This window comes from Aotus nancymaae, unplaced genomic scaffold (assembly GCF_030222135.1).
Source record: "Aotus nancymaae isolate 86718 unplaced genomic scaffold, 86718_ANA_hifiasm-v0.15.2.pri h1tg000064l_0, whole genome shotgun sequence".
Lineage (NCBI taxonomy): Eukaryota > Metazoa > Chordata > Mammalia > Primates > Aotidae > Aotus > Aotus nancymaae.
The window spans coordinates 12,493,205-12,516,616 of NW_026988478.1; the positions used below are offsets into that span (position 1 = coordinate 12,493,205).

At 40.5% G+C, this 23,412-nt stretch overlaps 1 protein-coding gene across 4 annotated transcripts in view; it reads left to right on the plus strand.

Annotated features, from left to right (window-relative positions):
• Positions 1-431: 431 nt before the first annotated feature.
• The window catches only part of SNCAIP (synuclein alpha interacting protein), a 148,966-nt gene continuing 125,985 nt past the window's right edge, over positions 432-23,412 (plus strand). For all 4 annotated transcript variants that reach the window (XM_021664922.2, XM_021664924.2, XM_021664923.2 and 1 more), the window contains exon 1: positions 432-526. The gene's annotated coding sequence lies outside the window, so the exon portion shown is untranslated. The remainder of the gene's footprint in view (positions 527-23,412) is intronic.

The following is a 23,412-nucleotide window of genomic DNA, read 5'->3' on the forward strand; positions in this document are numbered from 1 at the left end:
TTAATGTTACTGTAGTGCCATTGGTACATTGACACGTCGTTGAATTAAAAAGTCTTTATTTCAGCCCAACATCTCGATCCACCCACACTTGAGCACAGAACATTCCAGGCAGGCAAAGCCACCCTTGCCCTTCTCTCCTTGGCCACGTCCTCAAGGGTGGGCGAGCTTCGGGGGGAGGGCTGGGGGTTGGAGACTCCGTGCCAACGCAAAACGCTCTGCCAAAAGGCTTCTCAGACACGAGTTTCCCAGGGCCATGCCCACCTTCCGTTCCCGCCTCCCCGAGTCTCTTTCCCCGGTTTAAGCTGGAACCCTGGAATGGTCTGGGGACCAATGAGGTGGCAGCGGTTGACGCTTGGACACGGTGAGGGGGCGATTTCCAGGGGGAGAGGCCGCGAAGCAAGGGAGGGGGACAGGAGGAGAAAAGTGGGAAGCGGGGGCAAAAAGTAGGCGGGGAGGAGAGGAGAGCCCCAGTTGGGGAAAAGCAACGGCAGTCGAGGTGAAAGAGCCAAAGGTGAAGAAAGAGCAGGTTCGTGGACAAGAGCTGGCGGGCGGGCGGGCGGGGGAATCCCTGGTGAGGAAGCGGCGGGGGAGGGGCGTGGGCCGGGCCGGGCCGGGGCGCCGCGGGGAGGGTCGCTGTCAGTCAGGCCGAGCGGGGCTCGCTGGCCGGGGGGCGGCCGCAGGGGCGCAGCGCAGCGCAGCTTGTGGGCGCGGCGGCCACGGCAGCCTCGGCAGCGACAGTGGTGGCCGCGCCCCCGTCCCCGGCCGGGCGCCCGCGCTGCGTTTCGCGTTCCCCAGCGCCGGCTTCGGGCCGCGGCCGCCCAGGCTGTCCCCGCCCGCGCGCGCCCGTTGGGGGGCCCGGGGAGCGGCGCCCGCGGCCGGGCCGCATTGTGACGTAGCGGGGCCGCGGCAGCGCCTCCGCGCCCGCCAGTTCCTTGCGAGGCTGCTCTGCTCCCGCCGCCGCGGTCCGTCCGTCGGTCCGTCAGTCCCTTCGCGCTCCGGAGCCGCCGGCGCGCCGGGCGCCCCGGGTGAGTCCAGGTCCCGAGCGGACGCTGCGGGGAGGCGGGGGGTGGGGGCGGGAGGCGGGCGGCTCAGCCTTTCCAAGTTTGCACTAGGCGACCCCGGCGGGTGTCGCCCCAGCTCCCCAAGCCCTGGGCCCCCTTTGTGCCGCGAGTCTTTGCTGCTCCGGGCAGCAGAGGCGCCTCTGCAGAAAGGGTTTGAGGGGAGGTCTCTATAGTAACAGTGGTGGCGGCAGCGGCTGCTTTACTGGGGAAAGGGGGGAAACAACCCCCGCCTCGGTTTCCAAAGGATTGTTCTTTTCATTTGCCCGCTTCATGTGGTTCTTATTCTTGCTGCCACCCGGGATCGTATCACAGGCAGGGATGGGCAGTGCCACGGCTCAGAAGAGCTGAGGTAAGGAGGGGCGAGGTAATAGTAATAGCGACGGTACTAACAACGGTAATAATAGCTGCAGGAGAGGGACGTGTGGTGTTGCTGCCGCCCAAGGGGAGCCGCTCGCCCATCGGCACCGGCACCCCGGCTGCCCCGTGCAGCCCGGGCTCCACCAGCCTCCCTCCACTGCTGTCCTGCGTCCCAGGCTGGTCCGCTTCAATTTCAGCAGGGAATGTTACTCTCTTGGCCTTCTTTCTTGGCGATGACTTTCATCTGCAGGTGGTAAGTGGGGTGAACCCAATTTTGGCTGTTGTCAAAGGCCACGTTTTGTTTATTTCATTTTTACGAAAAAAAGAGGGAAAATTATGAGCCATTACTGGCAGCCATACAGTTTCCACAGGAAATACTAGCATTCTTTGAGGAACACGCTACTGCTTGCAGCGAAGAAAGTCTTAGGAAACAAAAAGGCAACAGCATTGTTGCTCATTTTCAATGGACCGCTAGGAGGGGGGAACCGTGTTGTTTTTTTCCTGTGGGAACGTTGCTTTCCTTGGGAAAGTTAATTAAGGAAGCGTTACTGCCGGTGCTCCTTTTCACTTGCTGGAGGCAGGGTCCCATTCCTCTTGGCTGTTACTGACAAGTGCCCATCAAAGAGCCCGGTGGATGGGAGAACTGCTGCAGGACAGTCTCGCCACACACCACGTGCGGTGGAGCCTGGCCAGGGTGCAGTTTGCAAAATGAAATAAGGGCTGTCTGGGGAGGTTTATGAGGATTACATGTGTGCAGAGTATGTCAATTCTCCAAGGTGTCACTCTAAACACGTAATTTTCAAGCACTACTTTCGTTGCTGAATCTGCAGGAAGGGAAACCCCTATTTTTCTTTTATGGAGCAGACATCCCAGCTGGGAGTGGGTTGAAATCTGTATTTCATTTGTACATATTGAAAATTTAAAAGGCAAAGAACAAGGTGTAGGAAAGCAGTATGCTAATGTGCACACATCTGGGAGAGAAAGTATATTGGCTGATTCTGATGCATCTCAATGTTAAATTACATTCAGCATGGTTAGAGTACAAGGAGACACCTTTAAGGAGTTCTTAAGACTATTTGAAAGGTGCAGTGTTTTGGTACTGATCACGGAAGTCTCTCTGGAAAGGGAGTATTAATTGAGGATTACCCATAACTAAATATGTATGCATTAACAGGTCTGGAATCAAAAAGTAAAAGATGATGCTTCTCTTAAGGATCGTGTTTGGTCATGTCAGTTAAAAATAAAATATAGCATGGGATTTTGAAAAGAAGTGGCAAAGTTTGAATATAAATTTCATTTTCTCCATACCAAGCATTTCATGAAGAAAGGTTACAGATTGTAAATTTGAAACGATGCTGCATTCATTAATTTGACGGTTACCATTTGTTGACATTCAAAAGGAAGTGACTAAAGCAAATGCATTTCTCTGTCTACTCTGTCACAACTTTGCTAATTCCAGACAGTTGTTCTGGTGCAGGTGTACAGTGGAAGTGCAAGCCAAGAAACTTTGTGTGTGCTATTATTTTGGAAGAAATTGTAGCAGTTCTTTACTGCTCTTAAGGGAAACCCACACAAACATCTAATACAAACAAATGATCTTTGATATTATCACAAAAAGCCTGGAGCTATTTTTCTTGCCAGATTTAAGGCATTTCTTGTCAAAAGAGGAAATCTCCCAAGGAGCAGGTGCATCATTATAAGAAACACAAGGGAATTTCTCTTTTAAATGCAAAATCTGATTGAATAGCAACAGGAGAATCAGTAACACTCTTAGAATAGAAGCTTTGTCTTTGGCAGTTTGTCAGGTTACAGTTGCAAACCACATAGGAGAAATATGTGTCTTGGGAGAAAAATGATATTCTGGTGAAAATAAAATAGTTGCTTCTGTGAAACATTTACCCTTACATACTTAATTCCTTGTGCTCTTTTGATTTCTATGCAGATTCACTTGCAGGAAGTTATTTATGCAAAATGAATCAATAACTTGTTTTCTAATATGATATATACTATGCATGATTTTGCACTTTATACATTAGGTAACTAGATTTTGTATTTTATGGTTTGAATCTTTTCAGCTCTTTTTTACGTTTTAAAAATTAATGATCAAAATATGATTAATGATTAAAATATTTTTTAATTGGTATGACTGATAGCTGGGCCCTGGGAAAGTACTAATTGATTCCTAAATAGTTATTGTGCATTTACTTTGTGCCTATGTGTCATATAGCAACATAAAATGTATAGTCTTTTCACAAGGAACATGTTCATGGGAAATAGGACCCATGAAAAATTAAATGACATAAAACATGGAAGAACACATTTCATAATTGAGTGCCCAAGACACTAAATAGTAAGTGAAAAGGAATTCTGAGGAAAGAGTGACAAAATCAGCTTAGATGTTATATCAGTTATTCATCGTTGGATAACAAATCCCCACAAAATGCAGTTACTTTAAAATTGCTACTTAGCTCATGATTCTGGTGGTCAGCAATTTTAGCTGGGCTCAGTGAGGTGGTTTTCTGCTATTCTTAGTTAGGTGAACTCAGACATTTTCAGTCTGCTGGTGGTATAATTTTGAATGGCTTTACTCATATGTCTGGCAGTTATCAGACTGTTGGCCAGGGTAACATAATCAGTGGCTGGGCTATGTACCGCCCATTCTCCAGCATACTCACCTGAGCTTCTTTACATAGCAAATCAAACAGTGTTGTAAGAGCAGCAAAAGAACAACCTACAATGCAAAAGCAACCTTAAAGCCTCAGCTTGAATCACATTAGCTGCTCTCTCATTCGCCATATCAAATCAGGAGGTTACCCCAGATTCAAGGGGTATAGAAAGAGTCCGGTTATGATTAGAGGGATGTGCAAAAAATTTGAGCCAGTTTTTTAAGATATGCTACATGTTTGAGGATACTTGTGTCTAGCAGATGTTTTCTGCTGAAAATAATATGTTAGAAGAGAGTATTGGAGCCTGCTTAGCAATAGCCCAGGATTTAGGTTAAGGAGTTGTCCAGTAGATTTTTGTTCTGTAAACCCCAGGTAAGGAAGTGTGACACAATGATAAAAGAATTTTGGCCATATCCTTCCAGCAGTGGTGTTATGGTTTGGAGACAGAAGGCTGGTGGCAGAGTGAGCTGAGCATTGTTGAAAGTTGATGGGTTTGACAAAAAATGGAGGCAGGAAAAATGGAAAGGGATCAGTCTGGGAGATCCCATATTTAGGATGAGGTGACTGATTATAGAGGGTTAGTAAAAGCAAAAAGTCAAAGTCATTCTGAGATTTAAAAAAGCTTAAGTGACAGAATGTGCTTTTGTGATAAATAGAAAATCAATAAGTGATTTATTTGGGGGGAGGAGAAAAATTCAATTCCAGAAAGGTTGATTAAAAGAGATAAATTGAAGGTGAAAGCACTTTATAAGCTGCAGAGTAGGCTATGAATGTTAGCTATTGTTTAGTGTTTAAACCACACTGCACCATTGTATATAGTTAAGTTTCTTTAGGTATACAGTGACAGAAAACAAAATACAACATCAGAGATTCCCTAAGATGTCAAAGGGAAGTCAGAATCACTTCTCTCAGAATGGAAACAGAACTTACCTAGAGAGTAGAACTGATATTCTTTCTCCAAGGCACAGCTGGAAGTCGGCCCTTAGAACGCTCTGCCCTTAAAATGAGCATACCAGGCAAGAGAATACCTTTGACTTAGTTTGAGTGATATGCACACTCCTGAGCCAGTAGCACTAACTGACAGCCACGCCAGGGCAGCACACAATGCGGAGTGGGCAGGTTCACCCTCAAAGGACACTGGAGCACTGCTATCAGAAGTGGAGATGGACACAGGGTGGCAAGACCAACAAATGCTCACCACAGATAAACACTTAAAGATTTATTTAGGCCTAGCCATGGGGAATCAAGAGGTAACAAGGCAGGAGGTGACAATTTTGGCATATTTTCATAGAGTATAGGTGCATGAATAACAGTTGAACACATGCTATTGGTGAAGTTTTCTCGTGGAAAGTAAAGAAAGAAAAGAGGGTCTGGCACAATGCCTCATCCAGACTCCTTCATAAACGTTAATGGATGTTTTATTACAAGGGAGAAGAATTCTAAACATGTTCTGTTCTGTCTTTCACCTAAAAGCTCATGCAAGGTGCTGTTTCATCAGCCTCATTTTATGGCCAGACTGAAATTCAGGTGGTGCCCTTACCACCAATTGCAGCTGTTGGGCCAGACAGAAACACCTGGCCTCTCCAACTTCACACAATTAGTCTGAACAGCACACACAGCTGCTCTTTATGGAATGAACTTGGATGAACCAGCTCAAACCGAAGAATACGCTTTTATCATTTTTATTGCACACATCTAAAAACCCTGAAGATACTCAATAAATGTTAATTGAATGAGTGGATGTGCCATTATCTGGTGCAGTAACGTTTTTTAAAACGGTCTGGTCTGGCTTTTCATTATTAAGTGTAGAGTTTGCCATAAAGTCCATAAGTGCCTTTCGTAGACTTAAATGTTTTAAGGTACTCTTGTCACAGTAATATAGGTTTTTTAAATCCACCACTCATAAAAATAAACTATTTTCTTTTCTTTATTGAAACACAGTTGTCTTTAATCCTTGTGTTTTTCAGGATACTTGGTTGCAAATCACAGAAACCTTGTTTATACTTGCTCAAGTAGGAAAGGGCATATACTGGCTCCTGTAAAGGAAAAGTTCAGAAAGGATCCAATTCTGATTTCCTCTTTTCTTCATGGTAGCAACATTTTCATCTGCAGCTTTAGGCTTAACCCCTGAGAAAAAGAGAATTCAGGATTAACTTTAATTAGACCACTTTGATCACATGCATATTCTTGAACCAGACTCTATGGCCAAAGATTTGGACCATGCCACTTGACTCAGCTTTGATTATGAGCCCAGTCCTGGAGGCTTTTGGAAGGGAAGAATGGTATGTGTGAAGGCAGGTAGGGAGGAGTGTATGGGAGTGAAAGAGGTACATGGGAGACTGGTCAGCAAAGCTCTTCTAAACCATATAACCTGAAAGCAGGGAAGGGGTGGTTTTTGTTGTTGTTGTTGTTGTTGTTGTTTATTTGTTTTTGAGATGAAGTCTTACTCTGTCACCCAGGCTGGAGTGCAGTGGCACGATCTTGGCTCACTGCAACCTCCGCCTCCCAGGTTCAGGCAATTCTCCTGCCTCAGCCTCCCGAGTAGCTGGGAAAAAAATACTGAGAAGAGATAAGAGATGCTATGTATGCAGAAACAGAAGATACCTACTAAATACTATTACACCTGTTTTCCCTGACAGACATAGCATCCTCTCACTATACCCCTAAGTTAGAGACCTGGGAATGATCTTGATCTGACCTTCTCCCTTTCTTCCTCCACCTAGTCAGTCACCAAGACCTCCTGCTCCACTTCTTTTCATGTTTCACTCTTCCCAAATCACCTCCACAAATGCTGCCTTCAGTCTCCCGCTTCCAATCCATCCTCCTCACCGTTGCCTGCTTGCTCTTTCTAAAGAATAGATAAAATTGAATTATATAACCCCCTGCTAAGAACCATTCCAAACCTTGTCATAGCCCTGAAGAAAAGTCCAAGCTCCTACCGTGAATTCCAAGATTCTCTGTGAGGTGAGTCTTATCTCCTTCTGTGGTTGCAAAGGATGGGTAGATGCTGGTATGTTCAGCAAAGCCTTCTTCTAGCTGCCCATATTTTCCCCATGCTGGGCTGACACATGTAACTTCAAAATCCTTAAATGCTTCATTGCATGTGCTTTTACATGGGCTGTTGTCTCTGTGGAATATGGTTTCTTCTTTCTCAAACTGTGAACTATTAAACATTTACTTATCCTTCCAAACTCATCTCAAGTGTTGCTTTTTCAAGAAGCCTTTGCTGAACATCTCCTCCCAGCCTTTCCCCACATCACGCTTTATCCTGTACGACCTTGGATGTACATGTCTGGCTCCCTCTGTAGACTAAATGTCTTGAGAGCTGGACTGTACGTCCTTGTCTTTGTACAGCCTGTGCTCAGTACAGTGCCTTGCCCACCATGTATCTCAATAATTTTTAAATAAATGGAAAAAAAAGTATGCTAAATCATTCATCTTTCATTTTTTTAGTTATAATCTTTAGTTATATTCTATTTCCTTTAACTTGATTTTCACATGTGGCTGTTAGGATACTGGACATGAAGACAGGTTCTCTTTGAAGCTGCTGCTCACTTTTTCAACAGTTTTCCCAATGATTTATTTGCTTATTTGTTACTTTGTTACTAATAACAAACTTGAGAGGCTGGAAAATATCTAATGGCCCAGAGTAAATCTCTAGGCTAAAATCTACGGGTCAGAGACCAGATGAGGAATCATTTTCCCCTATCATCAAAGACAATATTTAAGTTAATAGTTTGTTTTGAGTATGTACCAGATGCCTTTCTTATTTAGTTCTCACAGCAGCCCTAGGAAGGAGGCATTACTGTTATCATCCTTTTTTTTTTTTTTTTTAACAGATGAGGAAACAAAGATTTAGAGATTTGAAGCAGCTTATCTGCCACTAAGCTCCTTCTTCCTGGCAGCTGCCAGGTGCCAGACACTCACCTGGGTTGTTGAATGAAACAAAGCTTTGATTGGGCTCTTCCCATTCATTTGTTATGATTTTTTGTTGTTGTTCTTCTAAGATGAAGTACATCATCTTGAAAATAAAACATTATCACTGCCTTCTTTGGTCATCAATCCTGTCCAAAAAAAAAAAAAAAAAAAAAACTATGGAAACAGATATTTAAAGAAGTAAGGGCTCCAGTACTATAGTTGAAATTAAGACCAATTTTTGACTTATAAATTTCAATTATCTTCCAGAGATACTAATACTACCAGAAAATAAAAGCCTCTTATGGAAGTTGTTCTGCTGCGTATAAAATGCAGGCCTCTTGAGGAGGCACAGAAAAGCCTGGTTTTGAGAGTCATTCACAGAGCGATTCCATAGATAAATAAAAGTTGCTAAACACTTGGAAGCCACAGATGCTCAGTAGTTCTTAACCTGTTTTCAGTCTGAAAGCCTTAAGAGCATCAGATGAAAGCTATGGATTCTTTCCTTGTAGAGAAAAGATGTGCGCATATACCCCACTTTGTATTTAATTTTAGGGATTTCAATGATCTATTGAATCTCATCTGTGGATTTCCTGGGACTCCATGGACTCCAGGTTTAAAAAAATCTGTTTTAAAAACTGATGCAGAAGGATGATAATAGCCATTGTTGAGTGTTTACTGTGTTTGACATATAACCATTTATTCAGTGTTTACCAGATGCCAGCCCTTTTTGAAAGGTACATTATAGCTAAGCCATGCATTATGAGTCATTTTAAGCTATGGAGGAGAATTAGATTCAGAGAGGGAACTTAGAGTCTCCCACTGGGCGAGTACTGAGAACAGAATTAAACACAGAACCCAGGTCTGTATCACTGCTACTTCATGCTGCTTCCACACTCATTCATGCAACCAAGTGAGGCATAAGACCTGTGCCTCTGAAATTTGGATTCTCTGTTGATCCTGACTTCCCTCAGCCATCAGCTTCTCTTGTTGAAAGTAAGTTAAGTGGCTGCTTCTGCTGTAAGAGCTTCCTGGAATGTGTCCAGTGCAGGAGCAGTCGAGGGCTGGGAAGGTCTCAGCTCAGTCTCCTTCACCTGTGACAGCTTGTTCACAGTAGGACAGATAACATACTAGAGTGACAGCACTACTGGTTTAATCATCTCTGGGTAAGTTCCTACCTCTTACTCACTCCTGCGTACAGTTTGCACACTTGGAAACTTTAACAGACGCTCAACAGCAAAAATGACTGCAAATTCTCCATGTGACCCCCCTTCCACAGATATTTATTGAGGCCTGCTGTATTCTGGGCTCTGTCCTCCAAGCTGCAGTCACAGCAGTGAGCAGACAGATGTGGATCCTGAGCTCATGGTATTTATAGCAAGCTTATATCTTGCCAGGAAGGGGGCTAATAAATAATTTAAATAAAGCATAGTAAGTTTTATGAAAAAGGAAGTATGAAGGATTTATTCTATTTCAGTTTCTTCATTCTTTTCAGCTTCAAAACTCTGGTCACAAAACACTGTGTACTTCTCCAGCCCTTTCTTCCCCCAGGATGTTTAGAGCGCTTCAGGTTTCCGAAAACTTAGTTGACGATGTCAGGGGGACACACAGGCCAAGAAGTTAATCCCAGTCCCTCTTTTGCAGATGAGAAAGCAGCAGTGATCAAATGACTTAACCTCAGATGGGGTGAAGACAGGGATAACTAGTTGATCTGGTCCCCAGTAGAGCATTGCTCACTATAAACCACAGGCTGCTTCTAATTTATTCGAGATGTTATTGTTGTAGCCTTTATGTTCTGGTGTCTCTTGCTGCAAATGACTCCTGCAGGCGAGCACAATGAAGAAAGCAAATACACTGCCAGTTTCTGCACCCTCTTCATAGCCCCTGATGAGTCTCCCAGTTGTCTCTTTCTCATTCCATAGGCACTTCCCACTGTCACCCACTTGCCCTAAGGCCACCTCCCCAGGTTTTCTCCCTGAAGCATTGCCTTGTGACTGCACCAACCTGCACTGGCAGATAGAAATGTAATAGGATCCATGAATGGGAGCTACGCAGGTAATTTCACATTTTCTAGCAGGCACACTTAAAAAAGTAATAGGGAACAGGTGACATCAATTTTAATAATCTTACCCAATATAGCCAAAATATTAGCATTTCTACATGTAATCTATATAAAAAATCAAACCAGATACCTTATATTCTTTTTTTCCCCATATTACATCTTTGAAATTTGGTGTATGTTTTTTTCCTACCTCAGAATGGCCGCATTCCAATGCTCAGTGGCCACAGGTGGCTGGCGACCCCTGCAGTGGACTACAGGCTTGGGCTCCAAGGAGACCCTGGGATGCCTAAGACAGACTCAGTGACATCCCCTCAGCCTCCCTCAACCCTTAGCTCAGATATTTATTGCTCCTCCAATAGAAGGTTCACAAGGTTGTATTCTCAAACCTGGGCTCTTGAAGGAAGGGAATTTGTCATCTTTCTATCCCTGGTGTAGAGTGCAGTGTTTGGTAGGCCCACCATTGGCACTGGGGACATGATGAATCATTAATGAACAAAGGAGGTATATCTATAACTCTGGGAGTTGAAGCGCTTGGTATATGGAGGCTCGCCTGTCCAACGCCTGCTCCCTGGCTCTATTCCCCCATCACAGGGGCTCCTGTTTCAATCTCCCAGCTTTGTCCAGTGCCACAGAACCACACTAGAGTCAGACTGAATGGACAAGAGGCGTCTCTAGTCATACATCCAGGCTTCTAACCAAGAATTGTATTGAGACTATATACATCTTGTTTAGTTTTTGTCTCACCTCTTTAACATCAAATACTAGAAGAACTTATAAGCAGTCTAGTATGTGAAATCATTAAGTCTGATTTAACAGCATGGAAAAAAAAAAACAGAAAATAGGACAGACCAAAAACCAAAAAAAACTCATCCAGTGAACAAGCCTCATATTGAGATTGCAAACAAGGCCAGCTGACATATAGAACATTAAATATAAAAGAGAAGGCTAGCTTGCATCAGGGAGCTGTTAGAGTCATCACGATGAACTTTCTGTTTCCAGTGGTTTTAGAGTCATCACTACTCCCTCTGAGAGAAATGGAGATTTATATCCTAAGTCAATTTGCCTTGCACGTACAGCATTTAAATTTTGCAAGTGGTTCTAACCAACTAATGTGCATGTTAGCTTGTCTACTTTACCCCCAAAGATAAGTGTCTCTTAAAATAATTCATATAACCCAATCTAAGATTGGTGCTTCCACAAAACCACACTAACCATGTATGCAAATAAATTTAAAGTTTGAAAATGGAGGAAAATATGTTTGATCTGTTAAGTCATATAAACATTTTTAAAAGGGATTTTTATCTCAGTAAACAGTACAGTTACCTCAGGCCCACTTAAAGAGTACATTGGAATGGAAAGTTGAATAAAGTCTAACCTCAGTTTACCATTGATTACCAGTTTCAACCTGGAGAGCTCATTGACCTGCTTTGGGTTTTTGTTTCTGAGTGCGTACAGTAAAAATAAATCCTGCTGTTACATACTGTGTTTTGGGAGGATGAATGAAGTCTAGAAAATGTTTTAAACAATTCCTCAAAAAAAATATTTGGAACAGTTTGAGGGTGAGGTAGCTTGCCAATATTTCCACAAAGTAAAATCTTAAAAATAATAGCATACATCCTATAGCAGATAACTGAATATTAGCCATGTTTAAGTAATTTGATGATCTCGTCTTTAGTAAGACAAGGACAGTTCAAGATAGAGTTTTGCATCTGTTGGCTACAGTTTTGGGAATGCTGCTTTCATTTGGATTCTTAAAAAAGAATTTGTGCCTCTTTGCAACTAAAATATATTTCTTCAAAGATGATGGCTCTGGTGTGCTGTGTTGGTGTAATTGAAAACCTATAAAAAGGCTGAGAGCTACTTTTGAATTGGCTTAGTGAACTTGGACTGGATTTGTCGAAGTGGTGAAAGGTTTAAAAGAATTTTCTTAAATGAGGTCTCCAAGCTGCGTTTTAATCATAGAATTCCAATGAACTCCAAGGCCCGTGAACTCGGGCAACAGCGCCTCGGAGAAGAGCAGTCATATCCAGATGAAAATAAGTGATTTATTTTCATTCCCCACGTTCTGCAGACATAAGCACATTTAGCCGCTGATAATCATAATTTAGTAGTGCTGTTGTGCACTAGAAATACAATTTAAAAGTCTAATCTTTAATTAAGTTGAGTACTCACAGATTAACATGGTTACAAATCTTGGGCACTGGATGTAGTACAGTGTTTACTCCTGTTGCTAGGAAATATAGCAGAGCTATTTGAAAGTTACAGATTGATTTGGTGAGAAGGATGTGAGCCTCTCCCAGTAACAGACTTGTTCAGTGCTTCTCTCTTATGTAATGTATGTAAATACATTTTGTGCAGTGGAGGTCCTGTGCATTCAAGGCTTTTGTTGGCAGTGGAAGCACAGGTGTGTGCACCTAAGTCAACATTCAGAGGATATTTGATAAAGCAGTCTTACCTAGAGCTCCTGGACAAAATAAGCATTATGAAGTGTGAGTATTTGAGTTTTTAGTGAAATGAAGTCTTCTGTTTGTTAGAGTTACCAAGGAAATGAGTGTTCTTTAAAATCTAACTGTCGTGAGGCTAATTGATGGCTTTACATTCTTGCCATTAGTGGGAAGCTGTCAAATTAGTACAGAAATTTGATCCAGGTTGATGGTTTTCCAAAATTATTAAAATGTGCATGTAGGAAACCAACCCTGCTTTACTTTTCTTTCTCCCCCACCACCCCCTCCCTACTTTGGCAAACCTTGTTGCATGACACATCATACAATAGTTATTAAAAATGCAAAGATGATTCTTACACAGTGTGAAAGGGAATAGCTACATGCCAGTTCACTTGCGTTGTCCCTGAAAAAGACAAAAGATTGCTATGTGCTATTTCAGTCAGGACCAGGCATGAAAGTATGGCCTCCCTGAGCTCAAAAACGGGACTAGGAAAAAAACACAGGGAAAAATTTCTATTTGATCTATTTGAGGCAGGCCCTTGCACAAGGGACTGGTATTTCAAAGCAGGATCCTTCCTATGAGAAGGAAAAATAGCAGAATACTTCATTGTCTCAAGGGACGAAATCAGGAGTAGGATGACATGTGCTTTTTGTGGGATTATAGCCTACACCCAAGTTTAGAACAACCTGGATAGAATTAGAGATGAGTCCTGCTGGGGACGAGGATCACAACTCTACTCCAGCATGTGTGTTCATGACCTCTCAGTCATCAGTACACTTTTGCTCGCCCTATGGATGATTATTGATTCATTCCTGTGGAAAGCCAGTTGTTGGTTTTGGTATGAATTGTTTTCTCCATGTGTACAAGTATCTATCACAGTGTCTGGTAGGTACTGTAGAATCAATATATGTCTTTGGAATAAATGAATCCTTCAACATGTGTAACAAGTAAATGTGTTCCTAATATAAGCCTTAAGGCTTATTCCATTGTAGCTAATAGAGGTTAGGGGCTTGTTTCACAAAAGATATCATGTTACCTGTTATTTACACTCAGAACATCCATCTGAGGTATGGTGCTGTCAAACAAGTAGGCAAAATGCCATGTGATGGAAGGTTTCACTGCTCAGCCACTAGTAGTAATAGGTGATGAAATTGTAAGATGTTTAAGACCTGCCTTTACAGAACATTTGATTCTAGAAGGGAATTTGGAGCTTTGACAATAATGAGATGGAAAAGTAAGATAAAACTGGCACACGGATTACAAGTTTCTTAAGGGTATTAATTCTAGTCATTCCCACTATCTCCCAAAACACCCAACAGCACATAAATGACACGGGATCAAGGTGCTGGAAAGGAGGCAGAATAACATAATAACTGATTGTGAGCATGGACTTGAACCTCAGAGCAAGGCCTGACTCAGCGGCTTACTGTGTGTGATTTGGAACAGCTTATTGAACCCCTCAGTATTTTTATACGGTTTCTTCCATTTTTTTTTAATCAACAAATACCTATTGATTACCTCATTTATTCAAGGCAAGTTTGGGGCACGTGGGATAAAATGAGAATAGTGGATATCAGATCCATTCTTTCTCCACCTGCTCTGTGTGATAAGATGGCTGGCCAGCCTTATGGAATCAATCAGCAGACTCCCTTGTTCTCTGGCTTCCAATTGGGTTTGGCCAATGGGACGGATCAGCAAAAGATTAGCAAACAGGTGGGGAGAGAAAAGTTTGGATAATTTATTCCCTGGGCTCCCTCCTCACCAGATCACCCCTCCATACTATAAGGCACAGGTGCTGGCAGGCAGCTGTCTCCCTATGGCTGCTCTCTGGGTCCTGGTTACTGTGCCCTCCCCCAGCCACTTCAAGCTGATAACCGCTTCCTTTTAGTCTTACTAGCGCACAGTACTACACCATTGCTTGTAGTTTCTCTAAACCCCATTGCTTGTAGTTTCTCTAAACCTTGGCCACAGCTTTGCAAGTGCCCTTTTTACTTAACAACTCTCAAATTGCATCTGAGCATGTCACCTATTTTCTTTTAGGAGCCTGACTGACACAGTGATTACCCATCTCAGAGGACACTGTAAGAATGGCATGATTTATCAGGAATTTAGTATAACTATTAGCTCATACTATGCATTCAGTAAAGGATTTTATTGTCATCATTAGTTTTTTCATGTTTACAAAGTATTAAGTTTGCAATATTTTTGCATTGTTTAAATTTTTTTAAGTGAGAAGAAATCTATTACCTTTCAAATGTTAAAAATGGGGAAGAATGAAACAGAAGTCAAGGGCTAAGGTCACACAGTGCTTCAGTGGCAGAACTAAAAAGTGAAGTAAGAGTTTCCAACCTTGTTTCTTTGCACAGGGTACACAGTCACAACACGTCTGGAAGAGAAAGTTGCAACTTCAAAGTTAAATGAATTAAAACATAATCTAACTGGGTTAATTGGGTATGCTTAAACTAATAAGCTCTATTTGTGACCACTAAATAATTAGGGTGAAATATTGATGACTCAGCATCTTCAACTTAATTACTGGGGCTGGGGCTAAGCATTTTCTATCTTCTCGGTAGTTTCAAGGCAGATGATCCTTGGGAATGAATTTCTTGTAGGCTCTGGAGGGTAGATCTGTTTATAATCAACACTGAGTAGGAGACCAGCATTCTAATGCTTGTGTAGTAGGTTTTTCTACTCATAAACATTTTTCTTACTTCTTAGAGCTCTCATTTTAAGCCACATAAAGTAGGTCACTCTGTGATATTTAGAGTCATCTCATCTATAACTTATAGTACACTCATTAACCTGTTTTTCAAGAATGAAAACTAGCAAATTCCCTAAATAAGTAGTGGTCATCTGGGAAAACAAAACATACTACTACAACTTCTTTCCATTTGGTAATAAATTTGTGATAGTTATTGAAATTTCAGACCATATGAGCGTATTTTTCACTGTCTTGGAAAAATTGTTCAAGTATTCTCTAACAGAAATATCTCTCTCTTTTTTTTTTTTTTTTTTTTTTGCAGTTAAGCAGAGTCAAGGGAGGTATAGCAATTTGTGAGGTCTTTCGATGTCAGCCTAAATAAGGATTTATAGATTGTCCCTTCTGTGTAAGGAGCTGTGTAGACAAAAACAAATATCTTGCTGCCGGAAGAGCTCATGCTTCTAGAAGGAATTATTTTCATTTAAACATTTGGGTCTCTTTCTCTCTTTTTTAAAGCATTTTATTTAAGGCTAACTCTAGGTAGGAGTCCTGCCTTCTGTCTTTATAAAGAAAATACTTTCATAGATTAGACACTTAACAAATATAAAATTTCTCAACTATTTACTTATTTATTTATTATCTTTGAATTATCCTTTCTGGAGGAGATACTATATCAAAGTACCATAATCATCTCCCAGTTGATCCAAGTGAAACCTCCTTTTGTTCGTTCCGACCTCTACCTCTGTTTGTGTTTCATCTCTTTTTATTTTTTGCCTCAAGTGAAATACAGTCCACTTTTTATTGAGAGGAACTAGTGTATGCATAGTCAGTGTTATTCTAAATGATTGTACTGTTTTCACCACATCAGTTGTGTTGACATGAATACCAGTAATGTGGTAATAAAGTTCCTAATGGATCATACTGCAAATATCACATTATACCCAAGAACCTTCCTTTGCTGCTTGCCAAACGAAAGTAGGCATGGGTTCTTTAGAGTAATTGATGGTGTTTGCAGATGGAGGACACTTGATTTCAGGCAGTCATTCTATAAACATGCTTTGGTAATGATATGGTTTGGCTGTGTGTCCCCACCCAAATCTCATGTAGAATTGTAATCCCTACATGTTGAGGGAGGGGCCTGGTAGGAGTTGATTGGATCATGGGGTAGCTTCCTCCATGTTGTTCTCATAATAGTGAGGGAGTCTACACAAGATCTGGCGGTTTAAAAGTGGCAGTTGTCCTTGAGCTCTTTCTCTCTCCTCCTGCCTTGTGAAGAAGGTGCTTCCTTCCCCTTTGCCTTCCACCATGACTGCAAGTTTTCTGAGGCCTCCTCAGCCATGTGGTACTGTGAGTCAATTAAACCTCTTTCCTTTATAAATTACCCGGTCTCAGATAGTTCTTATAGCAATGTGAAAACAGACTTATACAGGTACATTTATTTGTGTGGATGCAGTCTTTTTCCTTCTAGGAAATTTCTATCTGGTGGAGAAGAAACATTTGTGTATCAGTAATAGAGGCATGTGCCTAGTGCTTTAGTCATAAGGAGGGAGGGAACTATGATCTCTATGTGGAATGGGGAGGAAGTTGGTCAGATTGCCAAAGGTTTCACAGGAAAAGTCTCATTTGATTTAGAGTGAAGGGCCAAGTGGGTATTTACTAGGCAGAAAATTTAGAGAACAGTGTTGGGATTAGACAGAACTTGGAAAATTAAATATAAGTATTTTGATATGACTTCACAGTAAGATGTATGGTACAGAATATCAAGAGATAATGTTAAAAAGATATTTGGAGCCAAGTTTTGATCTGTTTCACACTGTAGTAAAAGAAAGCTTACATATCTTTTTCAATGAATGTGATTAGTAAATAATCCTACATAGATTATGTCACCCATTCTCAAGGTTTATACTATCACCTGTGTTGGTGACTTCCAAATTTGTATTTCTAGTCCTGGGCTAGAGATCCTCTTTGTCTTCTGGCCATCTACATTTTGATGTTTATCAGCTCTTGCAAAGTCTGCACTCTCAAAGTAAATTCATTATCTTTCCTTCAAAATCTTTGCTCTGTCCAAATTTTCTAGTTTGGTGAATGGCCCCAGCTTTCAAGAAATTATCCATAAATACGCCCTTCTCTTGAACCCCCTCAATATTTTCCAGTATCTAAATACTAAGCAATTCTTGGCTTACTTGTAAATTGTTCCGAATATTATTGTCTCCTTTCCATCCCCATTTCTAGTAGTATCTTTTTTTCAAATTGTCATTATTTTCTCTTTCAATTACTACAGCAACCTCTTAACTGAATTCTACACCTTTCTGATTAGTTCTTGCACCATTAACACATTGATCTTTCTGAAATCGATCGCATCAGTGATTTTGCTAGTAAATTTTTAATAACTCCTCACTGGTTTTAGTATTAAATCTTAAAACATTTAGCATGGCATTTAAGCCCTTATGATTTGAGCACTACACACTTGTCCAGCTTCATTGGACCCAGTGACCAATCCTTTATGCTTTTCTAGCCTTATTGAGTAACTTGAAGAGTCCTAAAATTTCCAAAGTCTGTTAGTCTTCTGGGTACTTTTTTGTTCCTGTTCCTAGGCTTCTTACCTTGTCAACTCATTTCCCTTAACCTCTGCCCCTACTCAAGTTGGGGTAAAGTGTTTACACAACTGTATGATATAAATTATTTACTATTCTCTATCTCTACTAGACTGCAGGCTCCTCAATGCCAGACACCGTGTTTCATTCATGTCTGCTACGTTTTCTATGCTTAGCTTCATGTCTGCCATATAATTATAGCAAAAATAATAATGTTTGCTAAACACTTATTATATACCAGACAAGTTGCTCTTTTTTTTACATACATTATCTCCTTTAAAGGAGAAGAAATCAATCTATGCTTTGGAAAGATAATGTGGCAAAAAAAAAAAAAAAAAAAAAAAAAACACCACAATTGGGTACAAGATTTATTACAGGGAGTTCAATCAGGATTATTTCAGGAAAACAAGTGAGAATTTAAAAGGGGTTAATTAACCATAATACTCCCTTCTCTTGAACCTCCCATTGTCTCCCAATATCTAAACACTCAACAAGTCTTGCCTTATTTGGTTGCTAAATTGTTCTCAACTTTATTGTCTCCTTTCTATCCCTATTTCCAGTATGGTAGGGGAACCAAAAATCAAGTGGAGAAAATTTATTATAGTAATTCCTAAAGGTATTGAATGGATAGATAGATAAATGAAAAGACAACCCGGCATGTGTTTGTTAGAACTCACTGAGGAACTTACTTTAACGTACAAATCTGAATGACTTTGTGCAAAAAGCTTACTAGGATTAGAGGAGCAGAAATAGCTTATGTGGCCAAAAGCAGATATATCATGAAATAGTAAAATGGCATGGCTTTTAAAAATAGATATTTAAAATTATAAAGGTACATACAAATTATTAAGTTAGATTCAAAAGCAGTTTTCAAGTAAGTATGGAATTATGTATTTTAAAATTACTCTAATCAAAATGGAACTTCAAGTGGAGTCATCGTAAGCTTAGGAGTTGTCAGTGGAGACTAATGGCTAAGTGTGGACCCTGGGTTAAAAGTGTAGAGCACCTGAATTGAATTCTAGCTCTGCCATTTACTAGCTATAAGATGAGGGCAAATTGCTTAACCTCCAAAATGGAGGACCCTTCTTTGTTTTAAGAATTACATGAAAAAAGAAAAGCATGTGCCACTGTAACAGCATGGAATATAGCAAGCACTCCATGAAGTTTGGGCTTGCCTCCATGTACAACTTCGTTTCTTAGCAATAGTGAGAAGGTTAGCAGTTATGGCATTTGTACTTCAACTTGTATTTTCACCTGGCTTTCATGTCTTGTGTGTTATAATGGAAAATTTGCCTAGTTTTATATGAAAAACACAATTTTGCATACTAAAATTTACTTAAAGGAACTTTCTGTTGTTAGAATATAGTCTAAGTGCCTTTGGTTTCCCCACATAATTCATGAAAAAATTTACTGAAATGAACAGATGTTAGTAAATCATCATTTAATTCATCAGACCCTAACATTTTTGGCACCAGGGACTGGTCACGTGGAAGACAATTTTTTTATAGATGGGGGAGGGGATAGTTTTGGATGATTCAAATGCATTACATTTATTGTGTACTTAATTTCTATTATTATCACATTGTAATATATAATTAAATAATTATACAAGTCATCATAATGTAGAATCAGTGGAAGCCCTGAGCTTGTTTTCCTGCAACTAGATGATCCCATCAGTGGTGAGTGGGGAGGGGGGTGATAGGAGACAGTGACAGATCATCAGGCATTAGATTTTCATAAGGAGCACACAACCTAGATCTCTTGCATGTGTAGTTCACAATAATGTTCATGCTCCTAAGAGAATCTAATGCCACTGCTGATCTGACAGGAGGAGGAGCTCAGGCAGTTAATACCAGCAGTGGGGAACAGCTGTAAACACAGGGGAAGCTTTGCTTGCTCACTGCCGCTCACCTTTTGCTGTGCAGCCTGGTTCCTAACAGGACATGGACCAGTATCATGGTCCAGGGATTGGGGACCCCTGATTTAATGCACACAATTTATTACAATATTGTCCCTAGTTAATTCCTGTGTATTGTGAAATCTCAAGTTCATTGGTTTTAAATTTTCATTAAGCAATCCCTTTTACTATTCACTATTTTAGCTACTTAGTCAACCACCTTAACAGGAAGACTCCTTAAAATAGACTGTTTCCCAGAAGTTCAGAAGATATAATTAGTCTCTACATATTTTCAAGGTACAAGTTTTATGTCCTTATGGAGAATCACTTAGAGATGAAAAAAATATTCATTGATTTAGTGACCATCCTAGTTTTTTCAGGCCACTATAACAAAATACCATAAACTGAGTAGCTTATAAATAACAGAAAGTTATTTCTTACAGTTGTTTGAGGCTGGAAAGTCCAAGATCAAGGCACCAGCAGATCTGATGTCAGGTGAGGTCCCGCTTCCCGGTTCATAGCTGCTGCCTTCTTCTGTGTCCTCACATGGTAGAAAGGGCAAGTCAGATTCAGCACATTTAATGTCTCCTCTTAATCCCATATCATTCTCTGTGACTTGACTTTGCATTATTTTTCCATCATAGCACTTACCCTAACTTAATATATCATGTTTATTTGTTTGCCTGTTGTCTATCTCGCCTACCAAAGTATTAGATGATACATGCAAAACTTTATTTACTGCTACATACATCAAACCTAGCACAGTGCCTGGCCCATAGCAGAAATTCAGTTAAATATTTGTTGGATGAGTAAGTGTACAGATACAAGCCTACACTTAGTAGACAATCCTAAATAGGGAGTACTGCCACATGAATGTGTTTTTGTAAACAGTGTTGGCTGATTAGATTGTGAGACTTGTTGACTGAAAACACATAACAAAACTTGGAAGATGCAAAGGTGCATCAATAGAAAAATTTAAAATCATTCTCCAACTCTGGACAATGATACAACATTTTTGTGTGTTTTCTTTCTTTAGGCATTTGATATCATACGATGTGTCATCCTGGATATATTATGTTGTATGTTGCATTTTCTCACTTAGCAGTCAACCATCAGCATCTTCTTATATTTTTACAAAAATTTTTATAAAGACTTCTATTTACACATGGTGGAGTAAAGGTATATTTCTCTTCATCTCACTAAATAACAGAAATGAGTTGGGGGTGGGGAGAAGAAACTCCATCTGTAATGAAACAAGTCCCTGGCAGCAACCCCAGAGCATATACCTTGAAGCATACCTGCGAAATCTGTAATGTTTGGATACAGGTGAAGGAAGGCATAAGCTTATACTTATTTCCTTGGACCTAGAGCAAAACATAATTCCCCTTGAATTAAGTGTACTTCCATAAAAGACATCTCTAATGTTCCCTGAATTGTATCACAAGATCCAGAGCTGTAGCTAAGCTGTGGGAGAAGTCGATAGCGACTCTGCAAACGTCCGAGTATCACCACTGAAAGGCAGGCAGTGGCAGTGGAAGGAAAACCATTCTTTTGCCATTTTAATTTTCCTTTCCCTAGCCTGCTGGCTGAGGGAACCTGGTGAAAGGGAAGTGGGGAAAGGAGGGAGAGCAGGCAGCAATTGTGCTTAAGGGTTTTGCTGTGAGGCACATTAGAACAAGCAATGAGAGAAGCAGGGGGCAGAAAAGAAAGGCTTTCTGAAAGAGCTGGCCAGGCTTTAAGGAAAATGCATTACTTATTTCAGACTATGAGAACACACTAAGACGCTAAATATTATTTGGTGAAGTGAAAGGGTGAATACTTTCTTCCAAACCTATTTGGTTGAGAGACATGGCCACTATGGAGAAAGTAACCCATTAAAATTAGAAATAAGAATGAAATAGCAGAGCTTGTACAAACTTTGTGTAGTTTACAGAAATGGAAGCCATAAATCAAAGATTAAGCAACATGGCACAAAAGGGCATGTGTTTCTGTAATTGTGAAATGAGCTTCCCAGCAAAAGGTGAAGCTGAGCTTTTCAAATTGCTAGAATGTCACTGCTTATTTATGAGCAAAGATAAAACTCATTTTTAGATAAATGACTAAATTGAAATACTATAATGCGTACCATTCAAGTGCTGTTATGGTTAAAAAATGTGACTATAAAAATGTCACATTATTACAGAACCTATTTGTTGGTTAGATATTTTCTGAGTGCTATCTCCTCAGTTTATTGACTCCCACTAGGTTTTACTACTGCCTGCCTTGCATAGCCAATGCACAGTAGCTATTGTAAAAGCGAGATCTAGTCCTTTGTACCTCACACAGCTCAGGAACTCTTTATACCAGAGCTGATATTGTGACTGATGCCACTAGATGAAATAAGAATGGAGGCACTTTGCTGGCAGAGACCATGTCTCATTTCCAGAAAAGCAGTGGTCTCTTTAAAATTCAAATTCATATTTAATTTGAAACTACATCTTATATTCTGATTGTTCTACTGTTTCCCTTGAGCACTTAAATAATCATGGTATCTCTCTACCAAATTAAGTCAAGACAGAGCTTGCTATATGACCTATTAAAGAACCAGCACCAGGCTGCATAACAGCAATAGTCCTGAGTGGGGGCATGGGTTGTGTGCCTTAAAGAATACTAATTGCAATCGACTATCCATGCTAGTAAATTACATTTTACATGTTAACATGATTAGGCCACAGTGGACTGAAATGTTTGCAGATGGATGACAATAAGAAGCTAGAAATTTGTGGGGAAATGGAATATATACTGTGGTAAAGATGGGAGAGATGGAGGCTACAAGAAAGAAGAGATCAGCATGGAAGACTGAGCTTTGTGAAGAGGAAAGAAGTGAATCAAGAGGATGAGTCAAGCAACAACATGAGAGGATGGTACAATGGGCTTCATTTCTCCTAAGAGGTTATAAGAAGAGGAACTCAAAGAAATGAAAATGGAATGGCAAACTAATAATAACTGGCACTTACATAGGCATATACCAGGTACAGGCACTGTTTTAAATGCTTTATTTATGTTAATTAATGTAAACAATAGCCCTGTGAGTTCAGAATGATTTCACATCTCTCTCATACAGATGAAAATAAAATGAAGCATAGTTTTCAAGTGACGTTCCCAAGTCACACAGCCAGCAAGAAGCCCAGCTGAGATTTGAACCTTGGGAACCTCAGATTCAAGTTCATACTTGGAGGCTTATACCATATCGCTTCTCTCATATATGGGTGACAATAAAATAGATGGTTTTTAAGAGTTTAACTTTTCATTATATGAAAAAATGATCTGGCAGTCCAGCTGACCTATGTTTAAGGTCAACTCTTGACTAATACTTGAGAGAGTTACAGCAGAGAGATGATATGCTGTGTGACAAGTACAGGCTCTTGTCAGTGGACATCAGCTGGTAATATTGAGGGAGGCAGAACAGGGTGGATTACAGAAAACATTTTAACACCAAAGCCTAGGCTGGGAACTGTGGATTTATATCCACAGGAGAAAAATGATTTCTTTTAAAAGTCCGTTCTGCAATTGAAAAATGTCTTATTAGAAAATGGGTTAATATTTTGCAACTTTGCAATAGGCCTAAACTAAATAGAATGTAAAGTATTTCATTGTCGCCTTTATACATATAAATAAACCACTGATTTTGGATAAGTGTCCACCAAGTCGTGTATTATTCCTTCAAACTAGGCC